General features: G+C 45.5%; 1 protein-coding gene across 4 annotated transcripts in view; it reads left to right on the forward strand.

Moving 5' to 3' along the window:
- Positions 1–38: 38 nt before the first annotated feature.
- wdpcp (WD repeat containing planar cell polarity effector) overlaps positions 39–18,921 on the forward strand; it is a 288,945-nt gene continuing 270,062 nt past the window's right edge. The window contains exon 1 of one of the 4 annotated variants that reach the window (XM_072507250.1): positions 39–323. The gene's annotated coding sequence lies outside the window, so the exon portion shown is untranslated. The remainder of the gene's footprint in view (positions 324–18,921) is intronic. The other 3 variants (XM_072507270.1, XM_072507286.1, XM_072507278.1) reach the window with 3 other exon arrangements.

Here is an 18,921-nt window from a genome sequence, read left to right on the forward strand (position 1 = left end):
TCCGCCTAGCGCATATCCGCAACTGGAGAGAAAATAGCGTCGCCGCTCAACGATCCCAACCCCTCACCAGAAGGCAGTGAAAAGTGTTAACGTTCACTTTATTATGTCTATAATTTGTTCCATGTGTTAAAATTGTACATTTGTGCTTCCCGGGTGGTTACTGTTGTTTTCAATGACGTCCTTTTTTATATAACTGGCGGAGTGATCGGGAACCGGTAGAAGGATGTATTTCCTGTTGATCACCGGAAGCGATTGCGTGCACCAATAAGTGGCCTGGGCTTGTTGCTCGGAGACGGTGAGCGGCGGACAAGAGACTCTGGAAGGTAAAGTCATGTCAACAGAAAATGGCGCAAACACTCAGTAGGTCTGGCAGTATCTGTGGAGAGAGAATATATGAAATGTTTCCTGTCTGTGACCTTCCATCACCACTGGCGAATGTTAAAGAGAGGAGGCGATATTCCCATTGACAGAAAAACACAGGGAGACAGATTGAAAAGAACCAGTGGGGATGGGAGGGAGAAAGTGTTTTGTGCAGCAAATTGTTTGCATTTGCAGTTCCAGGTGGCACGTGGCCCAGTGATTAGCACTGCTGCCCCACAGCACCAAGGACGCTGGTTCTCCCAGGATCTCCCCATGTTGTATGGGTCTCACCCCCACAACCCAAAGATGTGCAGGGTCGATGAACTGGCAACACCAAATTGGGAAATTCCCTTAATTGTGAAAAAAAGAATTGGATACTCTAAATTTATTTTTTTTAAACTAATTTGGAATTCCTCAGCTGAAAGGGAGCAGATTCAATATTTTAAAAAAAAAAATTTAGAGTGCCAAATATTATTTTTCCAATTAAGGGGCAATCTAGCGAGGCCAATCCCACCTACCCTGCACATCTTTGGTTAGTGGGGGTGAAACCCGCACAGGTAAATGTGCAAACTCCACACAGACAGTGACTCGGGGCCAAGATCAAACCGAGGCCCTCAGCCCTGTAGGCAGCAGTGCTAACCACCATGCCGCCCTGGGTAGACTCAATAATAACTGATTCACTGATGTCAGCTAGACTAGGGAAGAAAATCTGCCATTCTTAGCTGGCCTGACCTGCAAGTAACTCCAGACAGACAGCAATGTGATTGACTCTTAAATGCCCTGTTATTGGATGGACAATAAATGCAGTTAGTGCTGCCCACATCCCATGAATAATGAATGAAAAAAACTTTCAAATGGAGAGTTGGATTAAAAACTTGAAGGGTAGAGAAAATGAGGGCTCCAGGGTGGGAAGACAATGGATAGCTCTTTCAAAGAGCCAGCACAGGCACGGTGGCCTGAATGGCCCCCTTCTGTGCTGTATCATTCTAAGATAGAGACTTTTAAAAAATAAATTTCGAGTATCCAATTATTTTTTTCCAATTAAGGGGCAATTTAGTGTGGCCAATTCACCTACCCTGCACATCTTTGGGTTGTGGGGGTGAAACCCACGTAAACACTGGGTGAATGTGCAAACTCCACACGGTCAGTGACCCAGAGCAGGGATCGAACCATGGACCTCAGCAGCAGCACTAACCACTGTGCCACTGTGATGCCCTAAGATAGAGACTTAACAGTTTATAAGTGAGTACAGAAAAGAAGTGGCGTTGTATTGGGAAGTGGAAAGAGGCAAAATGTAGATCCGGAAGGAGTGTAAATAGTTTCAGCAGAAAGTGGTCTTGATCTGAAATTGTTGATCACATTATTACTGACACAAGGTTGTAAAGTGCCTAATTGAAAGATGGGGTGCTATTCCATGGTATATATATTCATGGTCTTTTCACTTTTTTTTCAAGAGAAAAATCATTGCGATGGAAAACAGCCTTTCAATCTAAAAAAAAATGTGATTGTATGGACTGTTTGAGCACGTGTTGGAACCCTGACAGTGTTGGTCCTAAATATACATTTTGTAAAGTCATTCCAAGCTGTAACTTACTACTATAACCATAAAACCAAAGACGGGCACGACAGGAGGTGAATTACTCTCCAATTTCCCAACTGCTGACCTGCTATTGTAGCCACAGTATTTATATGGCTACGATAGTTTACAATCTGGAAAATTATGACAAATGCAGGATTTTAGATATATTCGATTACAAACATTTGGTAATTTGAGGGTTAAAAGCCTGTTTGACTGCAGCAGTCATGTTTTTTTAAAACTTGTTTTGCAAGACCAAAAAGCTTTTCGGAGCCAGAGGTGAAATTGATCAGAATGAAAAGCCTGGGTTAATGCACAGCATTTGACTGGTGGGAATCCCTGGGGATTTAATGTGTTTTCAGCCTGGGGAGATGATATTGCTGGGCGGAGCTCGGGTATTGAGACATTTTGAGAAAGCATTTTTGAGTTGAGTTCTGACATGGCTACCCTTTAGACCACAAGTAAAGTCTTTTACTTACACAGTCGGATAGCGCAAAAAAGATTAATAGCATTTAAGGCAGTGCAGGCTTGTCTGAGGACAAGGGGGAAGCTGAAACAAACTAGTTGAAACAGCTTTTTGAAGACATCCAGCCAGAGTCTGCAGGGGTTCTAAAAGGAGCCAAATCTATTCTGGAAAGCAAGTATTATGCTGTGCCATTGGGATGTAGGACAGATTGAGAGCTGAGTTTTTTTTTTTTTGCTGCTTCTTTAATTGGGACTAGAGATAGCAAATAAGGGTATTGTATTCACTGTATTGAGTAAGGGGTAATTGTAAGCTATTTTCGGGTGTGATGTTTTAAAAATACCAAATCCCAATTTTTTTCATGCAATCATGACTGGAGCGAAGTGTTCTTTCTGCACAGTCTTGGGGTTTTGGTCCAGTTTCCTAGCCACTGTTGGTGTCTGGTCTGGGATCGCAATACAATGATAACCCCCCAGGATGTTGACACTGGGGGTTTCAGCAATGATAACCATCTCCCATTGACATTCAATGGAATTATTTCTCTCTTATTGGAAATGATCATTGCCTGGCTTTGTGTGGTTCAAATGTTACTTGCCACTTGTTAGTCCAAGCCTGAATGTTGTCCAGGTCTTGTTGCATTCAGACATGGATATCTACAGTTCCTGAGGAGTCGCAAATGGTACTGAACATTGTGCAATCATCAGCAAACATCCCCACTTCTAATCTTGTAAGTGTACCCAAAGTGAAAAATCTACCTGTCACCTCTGACTCTTTTATTGTGCTCTATATTAAAGTTTCCATTTCTCAGTTTTGCTAGTGTTTCTTGATATCAATTGCAGTCACTCTCGCCTCACCTCTGTATTTCAGCTCTTTTGTCCATATTTGAACCAAGGCTGTATTAAGGTCAGGAGTTGAGTGACCCTGTGGACCCAAACTGCAGCGCAGTGAGCAGATTATTGCTGAGTACGTGCCGTTTGATAGTCAATAGAGGAAGTCAATTACACTTTCCATCACTTTGCTGATGATCATATTTTCTTATTTATCCTTTCATGGGATGTGGGCATTGTTGGCAGGATTTGTCCTTTTTGTGTATAGAGACTCACCTGGGCAATTTTCCACATTGCCTGTGAGATGCCAGTGTTGCAGCTGTACTGGAACAGCTTGAGTAATTTTGTGGCAAGTTCTGAAGCACAAGTAATATTGCCAGAATGTTGTCAGGGCCCATAGTCATTGCAGTATCCAGTGCCTTCAGCTGTTCCTTGATATCATGTAGAGTAAATCGAACTGGATGAAGACTGACATCTGTGATGATGGGGACCTCCGGAGGAAGCCAAGATGGATCATCGCTCAGCACTTGTGGCTGATGATTGTAGCAAAAGCTTAACTTTGCAACTGCAATGAAGATGTACATTTTTAATTATTATAGGACAAAATATTTGATTATTTGTTGCAAGAACATATATAGCACAGTGGTTAGCATTGTTGCTTCACAGCTCCAGGGTCCCAGGTTCGATTTTGGCTTGGGTCACTCTGTGCGAAGTCTGCACGTTCTCCCTGTGTCAGCGTGGGTTTCCTCTGGGTGCTCCGATTTTCTCCCACAATCCAAAGTTGTGCAGGTTAGGTGGATTGGCCATGCTAAAATGCCCTTAGTGTCCAAAAAAAGATGGTTAGGTGGGGTTGCGGTAGAAGACACCAGTGGCATGCTAAAGCTTCAGGAGAATCAGGGGGCACAGGTGAGTGGAGTGGCCATCACTAAGGAGAAGGTTCTGGGGAAATTGAAAGGTCTGAAGCTAACTGGCCTATAATTACCCACCTTCTGGCTACCTCCTTTTTTTAAACAGTGGTGTCACGTTTGCTAATTTCCAATCTGCCGGGACCACGTCAGAGTCTAGTGAATTTTGGTAAATTAGCACTAGTGCATTTGCAATTTCCCTAGCCATCTCTTTTAGTACTCTGGGATGCATTCCATCAGGGCCAGGAGACTTGTCTACCTTTAGCCCCATTAGCTTGCCCATCACTACCTCCTTGGTGATATCAATCCTCTCAAGGTCCTCACCTGTCATAGCCTCATTTCCATCAGTCACTGGCATGTTATTTATGTCTTCCACTTTGAAGACCGACCCAAAAAACCTGTTCCGTTCCTCAGCCATTTCCTCATCTCCCATTATTAAATCTCCCTTCTCATCCTCTTAAGGACCAATATTTACCTTAGCCACTCTTTTTTGTTTTGTATATTTGTAGAAACTTTTACTATCTGTTTTTATATTCTGAGCAAGTTTACTCTCAATCTAACTTACTCTTTATAGCTTTTTCATTAGGTTTCTGTTGCCCCCTAAAGATTTCCCAATCCACTAGTCTCCCACTAATCTTTGCCACTTTGTATGCTTTTTCCTTCAATTTGATACTCTCCCTTATTTCCTTAGATATTCATGGTCGATTTTCCCTCTTTCTACCGTCCTTCCTCTTTGTCGGTATAAGCTTTTGCTGAGCACTGAAAAAACGCTTGGAAGGTTCTCCACTGTTCCTCAACTGTTTCACCATAAGGTCTTTGCTCCAAGTCTACCTTAGCTAGCTCTTCTCTCTCCCCATTGTAATATTCTTTGTTTAAGCACAAAACACTGGTGATTTTACCTTCTTACCCTTCATCTGTATTTTCAATTCCACCATATTATGATCAGTCCTTCTGAGAGGATCCCTAACTATGAGATCATTAATCAATTCTGTCTCATTACACAGGACCAGATCTAGAACTGCCTGTTCCCTCATACATTCCATTACATACTGTTCGAAGAAACTATAGTGGATACATTCTATAAACTCCTCCTCAAGGCTGCCTTGACCGACCTGGTTAAACCAATTGACATGTAGATTAAAATCCCCCATGATAACTGATGTACATTTCTACATGCATCAGTTATTTCTTTGTTTATTGCCTGCCCCACCATAATGTTAGTATTTGGTGTCCTATAGACTACTCCTATCAGTGGCTTTTTCGCCTTACTATTCCTGATTTCCACCCAAATGGATTCCACCTTATACTCCATAGCACTGATGTCATCCCTCACTACTGCCTGGATGTCATCCTTAAATAACTGAGCTACACCACCTCCCTTACCATCCACTCTGTCCTTCCGAATAGTTTGATACCCTTGGATATTTAACTCCTAGTCCTGACCATCCTTTAACCATGTTTCAGTAATGGCCACTAAATCATAGTCATTCACGATGATTTGCGGCATCAACTCATTTACTTTATTCTGAATACTACGAGCATTCAGATATGTTTATGTTGGCTTTTACACCTCCCTTTTGAATCTTAACACCTCTATCAGTAACCTCTCCTAAGTTATTTTTCCTTTTAACTTTGCTCTTAATTTTTCTTATCGTTGAACCCATATCTTCATGTAACAACTTGCTGCGTCGCTTTCCATTTATGTTTTTACTTCCCGTTTTATTCCTTTTAGTATTACCTGGCCTATTCACTGAGCTCTCCTCAGTCACTGTATCCTGTATTATGACCCTTTTTGATTTTTGACTATGGCTTCTCTGCCTTACACCTTCCCCTTCCTGCCTTTTGTTTCTGTCCCTGTTTTACTTCCCTCCGACATCCTGCATTGGTTCCCATCCCCCTGCCACATTAGTTTAAACCTTCCCCAATGGCACTAGCAAACACCACCCCAGGACATCGGTTCCAAACCTGCCCAGGTGCAGACCATTCAGATTATACTGGTCCCACGTCCCTCCGAACCGGTTCCAATGCCCCAGGAATTTGTATCCCTTCCTCTTGCACCATCTCTCGAGCCACGCATTCATCCTATCTATCCTGACATTCCTACTATGACTAGCTCGTCGCACTGGTAGCAATCCTGAGATTACTATCTTTGAGGTCCTACTTTTTAGTTTAACTCCTAACTCCCTGAATTCAGCTTGTAGGACCTCATCCTGTTTTTTACCTATATCGTTGGTGCCTTTATGCACCAGGACAGCTGGCTGTTCACTCTCCCCCTCCAGAATGTCCTGCAGCCTATCCGAGACATCCTTGACCCTTGCACCAGGGAGGCAACATACCATCCTGGAGTCTCGATTGCGTCCGCAGAACCTCCTGTCTATTCCCCTTACGATGTGCAGGTTAGGTGGATTATCCATAATAAATTGCCCTTAGTGTCCAAAAAAGGTTGGGTGGGGTTACTGGGAGACGGGGATAGGGTGGAGGCATGGGCTTAAGTAGGGTGCTCTTTCCAAGGGCCGGTGCAGACTAGACGGACCAAATGGCCTCCTTCTGCACTGTAAATTCTATGATTGAGTCCCCTATCACTATAGCCCAGCCATCTTTCTTCCTGCCCTCTTGCTAGTCTGACAGCATCTGTGGTGAGAAAAGGGGGCTAACATTTTGAGTTTGGATGACTTTGTCAAAGCTAGCTCTTCCTCCCATTTTTCTCTTGTTTTGTCAAGTTGGAAGCGTGCTTTTCCCAACAGTCACTCATGCAAGTCCCCGCAGTTTCCCCCTTCTAAGTTGTCCGTGTCTAAAAGTTTTTCTAATAGTGATTATCCCGGCACCCATGGGTATGTCTTTGTTTCCCTACAGAGGAAGTTTTGGACTTGCATATGTTGTAACTCGTTCCCCCATGTCGGTTGGAGCCCCTCCATCAGTTCTTCTTTCTAGCGTTGTCAGTCTGTTGTTGATGTAGAGGGCACTAACTGTCAGTGTCTCGCTGTCCTGTCTCCACCTTTTGAAAGTGGCTTCCATTTTGGCTGGAGAGAACCTGTGATTGTTGTAGATGGGGCCATAGTGGGCATTTTGGTCAGACCAAAGTGTTGTCTTAGTTGGTTCCACATACAGAGCGTGGCTACTGCCACTGGTCTTGCAGAGTGCTTGGACGATGGGGATGGGAGCGCAGGCTGTGGCCAGGGCCCAGAGGGACTTCCCTGAGCAGGAACTCTCCTCCATTTTTACCCATTCATATTCTGGTTCCTTTCCCCATCCCCTCACTCTTTCAGTTGTGGCTGCCCAGTGGTAATATTGCAGGTTTGGGTGGACCAGGCCTCCCATGTTTCTTCTTCTTTGCAAGACATTTTTGGAGATCTTTGGATTCTTCCATCGCCACACAAACGCAATGATCATTATGGCTACTGTGTTAAGAAGGCCTTGGGGATGTAGATCGGCAGTATGTTTATCTTGATTGTCTGCATCCTCCCTGCCAGGGAGAGTGGGAGTGTGTCCCACCTCTGCAGGCCCATTTTTTTACATCCTCCACCTGACTAGCCAAATTCCATTTGTGGCTCCGTCAGGTCGTGGGCAATTTGTTTTGGGCTTGTTTAAATGGCAGTCCCTCCAGCTCTGCCCTTTCACTTGCCGGTTCGTCGTGAAGATTTCACTTTTGCTCAGGTTAAGTTTGTGGCCCGAGAAGGCTCCAAACTCTTTCATGAGCACCATGACCCCTTCCATGCTGTTTTGTGGGTCTGTGACATAGAGGAGCAGGTCATCCGCATAGAGTGAGACACGATCGTGGAGTATTCCACTCTTACTATCCCTGGTAGCACTGCTTTCCTCACTACAAAGATGTTAATGGGGGTATATACCTTATGCACTTGGGAGAAGAAGGAGAACTCCCCTGGGTGTATGAACCTCCATGGGTCCACTGGCCCCATCTGCTCCATAAATGTTATTTCACCATGCTGGAGGTCTAACCTGCTGGAGATCTTCCCTGTTTTGGGGTTCCACCTGTCTGTCCATGAATCCTGTACACAGTTTACTCCCCACCCCATAATGAGTCGCTGCATGTCAATGTCAGGGATTTCTGCCATGGTCTTCTTTATAATCTCCATGTAGTCCCCGTTAGGAGCCTCCACATTAACACGGACCACTGGCGCCCCGTCCAGGACACCGCTGACCATAACGTACTGTCCCCCTCGGTCTGTAACCGTCCTTGTCATCGTAAACACCATCCTCTTATTGAGCAGAATAGCTATCCCCCTAGTTCTCGTCCCATAGCAAGAATGGTAGGTCTATCCCACCCAGCCCATTCTTACCCTCAGTTGGTCCTTCTCCCTCAGGTGCGGCTCTTGGAGAAAGACTATGTTGGCTTTCATACTTTTCAGGTGGGCGAAGACCCTGGATCTCATCATTGGGCCATTAAGTCCCCTGACATTCCAGGTAGCTATCCAGATGTGGGTTTTTGTCCACCCTCCTCCTGCGGGATCGACCATACTTAACTTGTGGATGCACCCCTGCACTCCGGGGTTTCCTTTTGTTAGGGCTGTATCCAAAATTGCCTCAGCCTCTGTATTCACCATGAGGTCGGGCCCCTGTGCTCCGGGGTTTCCCTTTGTCCAGGGGCAACCAAACATGGCCGCCAACTATGTGTAGGCCATGTGGATGAACCCCTGCACTCTGGGGTTTCCCTTTGATTGGAGAACCTTCAAAGTGGCTGCTTGTGGTGCCATCTTTTTCCCTTTGCCATGTGTGGCCTGTTGGAGCCAGCCTAGAGCCCCCCCCCCCCCCCGGTCCCTTTGTTCTCCCAATGGCTCTGCACCTTCCCCCTCCCCCATCCCTCTGCTTATCCCCCCTCTTGTGATGTTTACCCCTTTCCTCCATCGCCAGGCGCTCTCTCCCCGGTTGGAGATGCACCACAGCCCCCACTCCCCGCCCCCGTTCATGCCTCTTGGCACTAGCTTTCCCGCTAGTGTGGTTGGCCTGAGCCTTTCCTTTGCCCGTTGTTTTTCTTCCCTCCCACCTCTTCCTTTTTCTCTCTCTTTCCTGCGCCCCTCTCCCCTCAGCCTCTCCTTTCTGTGCTTTCGGTTTTGGAGTGAGGCTGTACAGTCCCGCGTGAAATATCTTTCAGTCTCCGTTTCTCAGGGTGACGTCTTCACCTCTTTCTGCTGCTGTTTTCCCAGCCCATTCTTTTGGACAAACTGGAAGATTGCCCATAGCTTGGCCAGGAAAAGCATCTCAAATTTCACCACACTTTTGAATAGGGCTGCCTTCGCTCTGTCAAATTTGGCCCGGTGCTAGGCAATCCTGATACATTGGTATCTGGTGTCCTTACCAGTTGCAGGCTCTCGTCTGCCTGGCCCATCTCAGGATTCTCTCCCGGTCTTGGTACCAGTGCACCTTCACGATTATTGCCCTCGGCTGTTCCCCAGCCCTGGGTTTTGGCCGGAGAAACCTGTGTGCCCTGTCTATCTCTGGCGGGCTGGGGAAGCTGTCTCTTCCCACCAGGTTTCTCAGCATCTGGGCCACGTAGTCCGGCAGTCCCACTAGTCTGAGGTTCTGGCGCCTTGATCAGTTCTCTTGGTCTTCCACCTTCCCTTTAAGGTTTTCCTGGGTCGCCACCAACCTTGCTACTTCTGCCTCTAGGGTGATGATACTGTCGTTCAGGTCCGTGGATGCTTTTTCTGATCCTGTGATTGTGCTCCCCTGGGCTTCTAGTCGCCCCTCCACTTTGTTGAGGGCCACCTGTATGGCAGCCAGTGCTTCTGTAAACGCCGCCTTGACCGCTGCCTGGATTCCCAGCCTTGTGTCCTTCTTGAGTTCCTTTAGCTCTCTGGTGAGGAACTTCCTCCGGCGAGGGGGAGTTCCTTCCACGGCTTGTTGACCCCTCTCTTTCAGGTGCTGCCGGGGCTTCCTCGCCTTGTGGGTCCGCCGTCTCGCTTGCTGGTTTCTCCAGGATCCTGTTGCCTCTCGTTTCCTTGTGGCCTCTGGTGCAGCTGTTGTTCGGCATTTTTGCAAATATCTTCTTGTGTAGGTTGAAGAGGATGGTGAAGGGATGCTTTTTTTCCTTGATTCTGGTGGGCTATTGTGGATAAAATTGCCTGAATTTGATTTCCTAGAAGGAGAGCCACCTTTTTGTGCATCCGCTCAGCGTATTCCCTTCAGGAAGTCTCCATTTCAATGCAATTATATCCATTAACTAAAGATTGAAGCACAATTAATTCAAGTTTTAAGGAAATAAATTGAAAATCTTATCATTGCAGGCAGCTAGATAAAAGTTAGTTCACTTCAGTTTACAGTGCTCCTACAAAAGGGTATATTTAAATCTAGCGACACAACTTGAGCAGTATTCACTAATACTGGAGAACGATTAATCAGAGTCTTATTGATTGAAATTGGTGTACGTAAGGCTTAATCTGCAGTTTATTACATTGATACTCAAGCAGTTAATAAACAAAACCTCAACTAGCATTATACATAGTGCAGAGTGTTGCTTTTAGATATATTAGAAAAATCACAAACAATTTTATTTTACATTGGTGATATGGAGCAGTCAATTTTACATTTTCCTACTTGTTGCCTAATATCTCTGACTGTTATGTCTGGTGAACAGGCAACTGTGACCCATTATTTAGAAGAAATATTCTAACAGATACGAAAAGATAATTTGACTTGGGTTTATAAAGGACTGTGACATCTCTGTGATCATGCAAGGAAATCCTAAAGGCAATTCTGCTGCATCTGACTTTATCCATTTGTTTTCATTCCAGTAAAATTAAAATCTATATTAAAATCAAAAACTGACATATTTACTGCACCTTTACTTTTCTTTGGCTTTTGAAAACACTCATTATAAAAGCTCAGAATTACATAGTTGAACACACAGCTATTAACAGTTATAAACTATAGCCATTGAGCTTCTGTGAGTTCTGTACTGAACATGTTACCATAGAGCTAAACAAAATAATTATTTTTATGATGCTTGTGAAGCAAGCAGAATACAGGATTTAATTTCTATCTTTCTTAAAAGATTGAACAGGTACATTTATAAAACGGAAATGCTGGAAATCCTGAACTGTACCAACACATTTTGTATGCTCGAGAGTTGAATAGAAATGTATTGAAATATTGCAAGACTATTATATAAATTGAATAACAGAGTGTGGGGAGGGACACCAGTAGGTAAATTCCTTCCCAACAGTTAGCCACAGGGCAGAATGGAGTCAGTTTGATGAAGTATCTAATCTGCTAAGGAAATGTAGCAAAATGTGGAGATGAAAAATAACCAAAGGATTTAAAGATTATGTAATACTTGACGTTTTAGGCCAAATCTTTTTTTATATGGCATATAATGTTTCTTAAAACATTTCAGTGTGGTTATTGAATATCTGGTTAGTGTATATAAAGCCATAATAATAAATAAAATATAATAAAATGTAATTGTTATTTACATAACAACATAAGAACTAGGAGCGGGAGTAGGCCACCTGGCTCCATTCAATGAGATCATGGCTGATCTTTTGTGGACTCGGCTCCACTTTCTGGCCCGAACACCATAACCTTTAATCCCTTTATTCTTCAAAAAACTATCTATCTTTATCTTAAAAACATTTAATGAAGGAGCCTCAACTGCTTCACTGGGCAAGGAATTCCATAGATTCACAACCCTTTGGGTGAAGAAGTTCCTCCTATGCTCAGTCCTAAATCTACTTCCCCTTATTTTGAGGCTATGCCTCCTGATTCTGTTTTCACCCGCCAGTGGAAACAACCTGCCCACTATCTATCCGATCTATTCCCTGCATAATTTTATATGTTTCTATAAGATCCCCCCGCATTCCAACGAGTATCGTCCCAGTCTACTCAACCTCTCCTCGTAATCCAACCCCTTCAGCTTTGGTATTAACCTTGTGAATCTCCTCTGCACACCCTCCAGCGCCAGTATGTCCTTTCTCAGTAAGGAGACCAAAACTGAACACAATACTCCAGGTATGGCCTCACTAACACCTTATACAATTGCAGCATAACCTCCCTAGTCTTAAACTCCATCCCTCTAGCAATGAAGGACAAAACTCCATTTGCCTTCTTAATCACCTGTAAACCAACTTTTTGCGACTCATGCACTAGCACACCCAAGTCTTTTAATATTTTATCATTTAAATAATAATCCCTTTTGCTGCTATTCCTACCAAAATGGATAATCTTACATTTGTCAACATTGTATTCCATCTGTCAGACCCTAGCCCATTCACTTAACTGATCCAAATCCCTCTGCAGACTTCTGGTATCTGCACTTTTTGCTTTACCACTCTCTTAGTGTCGTCTGCAAACTTTGACACATTGCACTTGGTCCCCAACTCCAAATCATCTATGCAAATTGTGAACAATTGTGGGCCCAACACTGATCCCTGAGGGACACCATTAGCTACTAATTGCCAACCAGCGAAACACCCATTAATCCCCACTCTTTGCTTTCTATTAATTAACCAATCCTCTATCCATGCTACTACTTTACCCTAATGCCATGCATCTTTATCTTCTGCAGCAACCTTTTGTGTGGCACCGTGTCAAAATCTTTCTGTAAATCCAGATATACCACATCCATTGGCTCCCCATTATCTACCGCACTGGCAATGTCGTCAAAAAATTGCACTAAATTAGTTAGGCACGACCTGCCCTTTATGAAGCCATGCTGCGTCTGCTCAATGGGAAATTTCCATCCAGATGCCTCGCTATTTCTTCCTTGATAGATTCCAGCATCTTCCCTGCTACCGAAGTTAAGCTAACTGGCTTATAATTATCCGCTTTCTGCCTACCTCCTTTTTTTTTTTTCAACAGTGGTGTCACGTTTGCTAATTTCCAATCTGCCGGGACCACGTCAGAGTCTAGTGAATTTTGGTAAATCATCACTAGTGCATTTGCAATTTCCCTAGCCATCTCTTTTAGTACTCTGGGATGCATTCCATCAGGGCCAGGAGACTTGTCTACCTTTAGCCCCATTAGCTTGCCCATCACTACCTCCTTAGTGATAACAATCATCCCAAGTTCCTCACCTGTCATAGCCTCATTTCCATCAGTCACTGGCATGTTATTTATGTCTTCCACTTTGAATATCGACCCAAAAAACCTGTTCCGTTCCTCAGCCATTTCCTCATCTCCCATTATTAAATCTCCCTTCTCATCCTCTAAAGGACCAATATTTACCTTAGCCACTCTTTTTTGTTTGATATATTTGTAGAAACATTTACTATCTGTTTTTATATTCTGAGCAAGTTTTACTGTCATAATCTATCTTGCTCTTTATAGCTTTTTTAGTAGCTTTCTGTTGCCCCCTAAAGATTTCCCAGTCCTCTAGTCTCCCACTAATCTTTGCCACTTTGTATGCTTTTTCCTTCAATTTGACACTCTCCCTTATTTCCATAGATATCCACGTTCCATTTTCCCTCTTTTGACCATCCTTTTTGTTGGTATAAACCTTTGCTGAGCACTGTGAAAAATTGCTTGGAAGGTTCTCTACTGTTCTTCAACTGTTTCACCATAAAGTCTTTGCTCCCAGTCTCTCATCTCATTGTAATCTCCTTTGTTTAAAAACAAAACACGAGTGTTTGATTTTACCTTCTCACGCTCCATCTGTATTTTAAATTCCACCATATTGTGATCGTTCCTTCCGAGAGGATCCCTAACTATGAGATCATGAATCAATCCTGTCTCGTTACACAGGACCAGATCTAGGATCGCTTGTTCCCTCATAGGTTCCATTACATACTGTTCTAGGAAACTATCGCGGATACATTCTATAAACTCCTCCTCACGGCTGCCTTGACCGGCCTTGTTAAACCAATTGACATGTAGATTAAAATCCCCCATGATAACTGCTGTACCATTTCTACATGCATCAGTTATTTCTTTGTTTATTGCCTGCCCCACCATAATGTTACTATTTGATGGCCTATAGACTACTCCTATCAGTGACTTTTTCGCCTTACTATTCCTGATTTCCACCCAAATGGATTCAACTTTATCCTCCATAGCACCGATGTCATCCCTTGCTATTGACCGGATGTCATCCTTAAATAACAGATCTGCACCACCTCCCTTACCATCCACTCTGTCCTTCCGAATAGTTTGATACCCGTGGATATTTAACTCCCGGTCGTGACCATCCTTTAACCATGTTTCAGTAATGGCCACTAAATCATAATCATTCACGATGATTTGCGCCATCAACTCATTTACCTTATTCCGAATACTATGAGCATTCAGGAAAAGTGCATTTATGCTGGCTTTTATACCTCTGTTTTGAATCTTAACACCTTGATCAGTAACCTCTCCTAACTTATCTCCTAATTTTCCTTGTCGTTGAATCCATATCTTCATGTAACAACCTGCCGCGTCGCTTTCCATTTATGTGTTTACTTCCCGTTTTATTCCTTTTAATATTACTGGGCCTATTCACTGAGCTCCCCTCAGTCACTGTACCTTGTACTGCCACCCTTTTTGATTTTTGACTGTGGCTTCTCTGCCTTATACTTTCCCCCTTACTGCCTTTTGTTTCTGTCCCTGTTTTACTACATTCCGACTTCCTGCATCTTTTCCTATTCCCCTGCCACATTAGTTTAAACACTCCCCAACCGCTCTAGCAAATAGCCCCCCCCCCTAGCACATCAGTTCCAGTCCTGCCCAGGTGTAACCTGTCCAGTTTGTACATGTCCCACCTCCGCCAGAACCGGTCCCAATGCCCCAAGAAGCTGAAATCCTCCCCCTGACACCATACCTTCAGCCACGTATTCGTCCTATATATCCTGTCATTTCTACTCTGACTAGCACGTGGCACCGGTAGTAATTCTGAGATCACTACCTTCGAGGTCCGATTTCTTAACTTCTTTCCTAGCTCCCTGTATTCTGCTTTTAGGACCTCATCCCGTTTTTTACCTATGTCGTTTGTACCAATGTGTACCACGACCACTGGCTGTTCACCCTCCCCCTCCAGAATGTCCTGTACCCTCTCCGAGACGCCCTTGACTCTAGCACCAGGGAGGCAACATACCATCCTGGAGTCTCGTTTGCGGCCACAGAAACGCCTGTCTATTCCCCTTATAATTGAATCCCCTATAACTATTGCTCTGTCACACTTATTACCCCTCCCGTCTACAGCAGAACCAACAGTGGCTTGGCTGTTGCTGTTTTCCCCTGAGGCCATTCCCCTCAACAGTATCCAAAACGGTATATCTGTTCTGCAGGGGAATGCCCACAGGAGATTCCTGCACTACCTGCCTCGCTCTCTTGCTCTGCCTGGTGGTCACCCATTCCCTTCCTGCCTGCAGAGTCTGAGCCTGCGGTGTGACCACCTCTCTATACGTGCGATCCACGATACTCTCCGACTCGCGGATGCTCCACAGTGTCCCCAGCCGCCGATCCAGCTCTGAAACTCGAGCTTCCGGGAGCTGTAACTGGAGACACTTCCTGCACACATGCTGATCCTGGGGACTGGAACTGACCCTGGGCACTGGAACTGTCCCCAGCCTGCCACATGGAGCAAGAGTGGCAGACCACGCCTTGGAGCTGTCCTGCCATGATTTATTACTTTAAATTAAACTTTTGAAATTAAACTTTAGAAAGATGTTTTTGTGTCGGATTATATTCAATCTCCTGTACACTATTTAATCAGCTTTATCCCGGAGTATTTATTTTGCTTGATCTGACAACAAATTAAATAGTTATTTAATTAAAATTGAAAAAAACATTTAAATCAACTTAAAAATAGCAATTTAAATCAACCCAAAATAGTTATTTAAGTGAGATTTAAAAATTAAAAAATAGTAATTCAAATGAACTTAAAAATAGTAATCTAAGTCAAATTTAAAAATAGTAATTCAAATCAACTTAAAAATAGTAATTTAAATCAAATTAAAACTAGTAACTCCACAAATATTCAAATTTAGCCCAGTCTGCCTTTCAGCCAATCAGGTGACGGTTTCCTATGACGTCACTTTACCGGGTTTTTTTCAATTTGAAATAAACAAACAGACGAGCAGCTGGCCTACCGGCAGCGCAGTGTCCCGCGCAGGTCCGCTCCTCTGCTCCCGGAAGGTAAGTGAAGGCCTCGAGCCTGGCGCTGCCATTATCCTCCCCCCTGCAGCAGTGTCCCGCGCAGGTCCGCTCCTCTCTGCTCCCGGAAGATTTACATCATATTTATTCCTCATCACCTTACTTTATTTCTTTTTTTAAAAAAAATCTTTTTATTCTCTTCATTTTAATCAAATACACAACAAAAGAAAACAACCAAAAACAAGCTGAGACACAGGGCGGAGAAGCTGACCTCCACCCCAACAGGACCCGGATCCGGGCAATCAGCGAGGCGAAGGCTAAAACATCTGCCCCTGAACCTGCCTGCAGCCCTGGCTGGTCCGCCACCCCGAAAATGACTTCTAGGGGCCCTGGTTCCAAGTTCAATGCACTACCCCAGAGATGACACTGAAAACCTCCCTCCAATACCACTCCAGCTTCGAACAGAACCAAAACATATGTACGTGATTTCCAGGGCTTCTCCCACATCGCTCACATACGTCCTCCGCTCCTTCAAAGAGTCCACCACCACCCTCCAAACCACCGCCTCACCTTTTCGGCATTCACCGCCCAATAGTAATATAAATTCGGGAGGCCCGGCACCCCCCCCCCCCCCTGCCTGCCGCCCTCTCTGCAGGACCTTTCTAACCCTGGCTACCTCTTTCATCCCCCCACTTGCTTAAAAAAAGCCTCCGGCAAAGAGACCGGCAGGCACTGAAATAAAAACAAAGATCGCGGCAACACATTCATTTAATTGCCTGCACCCGACCTGCCAGTGATGGACGGAGGCTATCCCACCTTGCCAAATCTGGGTTCACCCTCCCACCAAACTAGTAAAATTCTACTTATGGACCCTCTTTCCCCCCCCCCCCCCCCCCCCCCCCCCCCCCCCGACTGGGAGGGACCTGGTAGGACTGAACAAGGTGTTTAGGGACTTCTACAGCAAGCTGTACACCTCGGAACCCCCCCCACGGGACCGGAGGGGATGAGGCGCTTTTTGGACGAACTGACCTTCCCAAGAGTAGGTAGGGGGTTGGTAGACGGGCTGGGGGCCCCGATCAGGACTGAAGAAGTACTGGGGGGCCTGAAGGCCATGCAGTCGGGTAAAGCCCCTCGGCCGGACGGATACCCGGTGGAAATTTATAAAAAGTTCTCCGAGATAGTGGGGTCGGTGCTGGTCAGGGTGTTCAACGAGGCAAGAAGCAGAGGGGTCTTACCCCGACAATGTCGCAGGCCACTATCTCGCTTATACTGAAATGGGATAAAGACCCGGAGGCATGTGGGTCCTATAGGCCGATCTCTTTGATTAACGCAGATACTAAGTTACTGGCCAAGATCTTTGTGTCTAGAATTGAGGACTGTGTACTGTACATGATTGCGGAGGACCAAACCGGGTCGTAAAGGGCAGGCAACTGGTGGCCAATCTAAGGAGGCTGCTCAGTGTGATTAGAATGCCCCTGGAGAGCAGGGAGGCAGAGGTAGTTAGTGGTAGCAATGGATGCCGGGACGTTTTGGATTCGGGGTGGGATTCATTGACTGGGTTAGGCTGCTATATCAGGCCCCAGAGGCTAGTGTGAGGATGAACAGGACAACATCTGACTACTTCAGACTGCACCGCGGGACTAGACAGGGATGCCCCCTCTCCCCACTGCTGTTTGTGCTGGCTATAGAGCTGCTGGCAATTACTCTCAGAGCTTCAAGGGACTGGAAAGGCCTGGTCCAAGGGGGAGTGGAACATAAAGTCTCATTATATGCGGATCACCTGCTGTTATACGTGTCAGACCCAATGACGGGGATGGACGGAATCATGGAAACCCTGAGGGAATTTGGTCGGTTCTCAGGATATAAATTGAACATGGCGAAGAGCGAGATGTGGGTAGTGCAGGCGAGAGGTTAGGAGAGTAGGCTGAGGGGGCTGCCGTTCAGGCTGGTAGGGGAAAGCTTCAGATATTTAGGGATACAAGTAACTCGAGACTGGGGTAAGCTGCATAAGCTAAACTTGTCCCGGTTGGTGGAGCAAGTGAGGGACGAGTTCCGGAGATGGGATGCGCTCCCGCTGTCATTGGCGGGGAGAGTGCAGACGGTGAAGATTCTTCCGAGATTCTTGTTCATATTTCAGTGTCTACCCATCTTCATCCCGCGGTCCTTCTTTAAGAGGCTCGATAAAATTATCCTGGGATTTGTTTGGGCGGGAAAGTCCCCACGGGTGAGGAAGGCAATGCTCGAGAGGAACCGAGGGGATAGGGGGGCTGGCGTTGCCGAACTTTAGCAACTACTACTGGGCAGCTAACATAGCCATGGTAAGGAAATGGATGGTGCGTACAGGGTCAGTTTGGGAGGGGATGGAGGCTGCTTCGTGCAGGGGCACCAGTTTGGCAGCCTTGGTTAAGGCGCCTCTGCCGCTCCCGCCGGCACGATACTCCACCAGCCCTATAGTGGTGGCGGCTCTACGGATCTGGGGCCAGTGGAAGAGGCATATAGGGGAAGTGAGAGCATCGGTTTGGTCCCCAATCTGCGGTAACCACCGATTTGCCCCGGGGAATATGGACGGTGGGTTCCAATTATGGCGGAGGGCGGGGATTGTGAGGATGGGCGATCTGTTCCTGGAAGGGAGCTTCGCAAGCATGAGGGTGTTGGAGGAGACGTTTGGGCTGGCGAGAGGGAATGATTTCATCTACTTGCAGGTGCGGGATTTCCAGTTCAGTCTGATCCAGTTCAAGGTCTTACATCGGGCCCACATGATGGTGG

Source organism: Scyliorhinus torazame, chromosome 1 (genome assembly GCF_047496885.1).
Source record: "Scyliorhinus torazame isolate Kashiwa2021f chromosome 1, sScyTor2.1, whole genome shotgun sequence".
Classification (NCBI taxonomy): Eukaryota; Metazoa; Chordata; class Chondrichthyes; order Carcharhiniformes; family Scyliorhinidae; genus Scyliorhinus; species Scyliorhinus torazame.